This window comes from Pan troglodytes, chromosome 12 (genome assembly GCF_028858775.2).
Source record: "Pan troglodytes isolate AG18354 chromosome 12, NHGRI_mPanTro3-v2.0_pri, whole genome shotgun sequence".
In the NCBI taxonomy this organism is placed as follows: domain Eukaryota; kingdom Metazoa; phylum Chordata; class Mammalia; order Primates; family Hominidae; genus Pan; species Pan troglodytes.
The window spans coordinates 44,324,976-44,329,143 of record NC_072410.2 but is presented as its reverse complement, the minus strand read 5'-3'; the positions used below and the strand labels follow the sequence as shown (position 1 = coordinate 44,329,143).

Genomic DNA, 4,168 nt, shown 5'->3' with positions numbered 1-4,168 from the left:
GCCTCTCCACTCCAACATTTTCCCCTCGACACTCCAGTCAAATCTAATCTGCTTATTGCTTTTGTATTTTTTTGTGGGGAGGATGAGTGCCAGGCTTCTCTTGCCAGTCATCTTGCTGATGTCACTCTATAATTTCTTTCTTTAATGTTAAAGTTTTCTTCCATGTGAAATTTAATTTAAAATAATGCACAAGTTTGAATATAGTCATATTATTTTTTCAAAACCATTCAATGAACAATTCATCTTTATTTCTTTAATGATTGGAAATCCTAGCTTTATCATAAAATTCATCTACATACATCTTTTTGATTAATGTGTTTGTGACAATATTATCCAGTTTTAATAAGTAAAGCATGCTAACTCTATCTGAAAGATCTAGTGACTCTTCAAAATTATTTTTTCATAAACCTCCTGCTATCATAAATGCTTAACTGTTCCAGAAGATATTTAATAATTTTCTATAAGTAGAAATTATGCAATTCCAATAATTCAAGAAAAGTTTTATTTTGTGACTGTCTTACATTTAAAGAGAATTGGCTTATCAACAGTGTCAGTTTTCTAATATTCTTTATTCTCTCATGATCTACAGCTTTATGCTCATATTAGCTACAGACACGGAACTTATATCTTCCCATGTATCAATATTTATACACCTTATTCCAATGCTTTCTTAATATAAAATGTCTAGTACTTGTAGAACAATATCACATAAGATTTCTAGTATTATTACAAATAAATATTGTACTGAATTTGTTTTTATTTTAAATTTACAGATGCATGTGCATGCACAGGAAGAATGTGTATTTCAGGAAATAAATGTTTATGTTAATATAATCAAATTTATCAATCATTTTTATGATTCACTTTTGGAGTTTTTATTTAGAATGCTCTTCATGTGTTGTAAAGACATACTATTATATTTTCTTTAAAAACTTTCTAATGTTGGTTTACATAGTATGACTAAAAAATATAGCATTTATTTTTGTATGTAATATAAGGAAGGAATTATTAATCTAAGTTCATGTTTCTTCATATGTATAACTAATTTTTAATTATTTTCTGAATTGCTTCTCTTTTTCCTGTTAGTCTACAATGGCAATAGTCATATATCAAATATATGTGTATATGTGTTTGTTTATTGATTGATTTCTGGAATCATTATTTTGCTTAGCTTTCCATTTATCTGTCTCTGCACAATACGACTTTCAGGTGCTGTAAGACTTAATATACTGTGGCTTAAGTAACACTAATTTATTTATTCGTTTTCAAAAATATTTTTGCAATTTTTTGGTCCCTTGTATTTCACATGATTTTTATATGTTGTATCAAGATCCATTAATATTAAGTTCTATCAGAATTTGATGGGAAGTTTTACATTTACAGGGGAAGAGAAGTCATTTTTATAATATTGAGATTGCTTATCCATAAAAATGTTCTTTTAAAATTTTTAAATAAAGTTTTAGAATATTCTTACATTAGTTATGGACATATTTTCAACAAAGACATCAAAGTAAGCCATTTCTGTTATACACAGAAAATATTCCTGTGAAAATTATTTTTTCTTTTACAATAGTAGCTATTTACAACATATGTACAAAACAGGTATGTGTAAGTCATGAATAGTATATACAAAAGGGATCCAGGTAACTTCCATTTTATAATCCAAAAGGAGGAAACTAAAGTCTCCTTGAACTAAAATGAAAGACTTGAATGAATTTATCAACTAGACAATGATTTTACATATTGTCAGTGACTGACCGAGAGAACAGGAAAGTTTTGTTTTTTTTTAATTTCTAAATTTACTTCTATTTTATAAAGATATCAGGGTATCTTTACAATAATGATACACACCAAAATTGTAAAGTCTCCTCCAAGAATACCATTGAAAGGTCTTCAGAACCTTAGGATAAAGTAGGAAGTAAATCTTATTGCTATTTTTAAATAAGTCGTATAATAAAAAATGCCAGTGATATTTTTCATGTGATTTGCTTCATTAAATGACACAGGCATCTCACTTCAAACTCTTCTCTCACAACTTCTCCTCTGCTTCCTGATACTCCAGGCCTAGTGACCTTCAATTCATTTCTGGAAGAGTCAAGTTGAATTAAACTATGCATGTCTATGTCTTGGAGCTATGTCTCACAACATACGCACGGGGCTATTTCCTTGGCCTGTAATCCTCAGCCTCTAACTCTCTACATTTTATCTTGTCATTCAAGTCACACATGAATTATCATTTCTTCAAAGGCCTCACTTTAGCCTCCAACCTAAAGCTGTCTCTCTGTCACTTTCCCTCTCATCACCCTGATTTATTTCTTTCATAGAATCCATCTCTGCCTGCAATTATCTTGTTCAATGACTCATTTATACATCTGTGTCTAATGTCCTCCTTCGCTAAAAAGGAAGCTCCCTCATGCAGCACTAGATGTATTCTGTTCACTGATGCATCCCAGGCACCTAGAATGGTATCTGGCACATAAATACACTTAATAATTACTTGCTGAATATATGGATATAATTTCTAAATATTATTTAAATTAAATTACATATTTCATTATAGTATTTGATGAACTTAATGACTACATCATAAATCCTAGAACTGTATATTTGACACATCTGTAATTATTAATCTACTTAGAATATGTCTTTTCTTTGCCATGAACATGTTTTTGTCATGATCTGTGAATTTCTTTTTAATTATCTTAAGTCTTACGATCACACATAATTTTAAAACTTATGTACATCTCCTCTACTTTAATTCTTTTAAGCTGGCAAAAGCACTATCCACAATCACAAATACAGAGCAGTTCCACAGTTTTATGTATCTGAATGGCTGTTTAAAGACAATCTTAAATTATAACTTAGTTTGACTTAGATTGTAAAGAATTCAAGAGTGAAGTTTAACTTGCTACTATATTAAAAGCATGTGACCTTATAGATCATCTATAAAATGTGAGAAATGTTAAATAATCTTTGATATTACACATAAACCACACTAAAATGCCCTTCAGTAAGTAAAAAGAACCATTTTAAATGCAGAGAATTCTAATTAGATTGGCATAGTTAAGGCCAAAAATTTAAAGTAGACATTGCTACCTTATTTATCTTCAACCCTTGCCTTTAAGAGGCAAATGAACACAAAACACAGATGAATCTTGCTTGGTTCTGAGACAGTGAAGGAATTTCCCCAGTATTTAAATATATTCACATAACCAGTTATAGAAATCTAAATATAAACCAATATCCAGTAAGTTTTAAGATGGCAGTCACCATCTTTGTGAAAAGTTGAACATTACCAGTGAAGTCTAATCATATCTTTAGAAGGGGCAAACAGTGACAGCATTTACTGAATTGGAATTACTATTAAAATTCAAAAACTGAACATATTCATTTAACCACAAGCCAGTCTTAGTTTTAAATCAGGAGTGCCCAGTAAAATATTCTGTCAGTCATTCATGATCTGAATTCTGGTGTATGAGATCTATTAAAGTATGGTACACACAGAAAAGTCATGAGATATTTCTGTTTTGTAATAAATAAGGCAGTGGCCAATTATTACTCATGAGTAGCTTTTTTTGAGATAAGCTATCAAGTCTGCCCTTTCTGCCTTCTTCTTAATGCCAGCAAAGATCATTTTTGTTCCAGGGATGTAGTTCTTGGGATTCTGCAAATGCTCCATCACTGTATCCTCTCCCCAGGTGATCCCTTTGTTCTTACTGGCGTCTTTGTAAGAGAATCCAATGGCCTGACCAGTCTTCAGCCCAAAGAGACCATGGAGATTAGGCCCAGTCTTGTGCTTGCCTCTCTTTACGGCACTGGGCACACTTCTGAACAAAAATCTTCTTGCCTTTCTCAACATCACCCACATTTCATTCTCTTTTTCATCACTGGTGCAACGAAAGTTCCTGCTCTGAAGCCGGATGTCCCACTCCCTGCCATGAACATTTTCTAAAGGAGTGATGGAAGAAGAGATTTTCTTATTCTTCTAAAAACATATATAAATAATAAATGCAAAATATGTGTATGAATCCTCAAATTAGTTAGAACAATGTGAAAAGTAATGAGAAATAAATAATATGAAAAAAATAATATTTTTAAAAGCTCATGTAGATTCTCCTTACTTCCCCCTGCATCTCATTGCTCTTTCCAAAGGATAAGCACAATGAAC

The 4,168-nt window shown here is 31.2% G+C and overlaps 1 pseudogene; it reads right to left on the bottom strand.

Annotated features, from left to right (window-relative positions):
* Positions 1–3,559: 3,559 nt before the first annotated feature.
* LOC107971308 (cytochrome c-like) lies at positions 3,560–3,869 on the bottom strand (annotated as a pseudogene).
* Between the last annotated feature and the right edge of the window lie 299 nt (positions 3,870–4,168).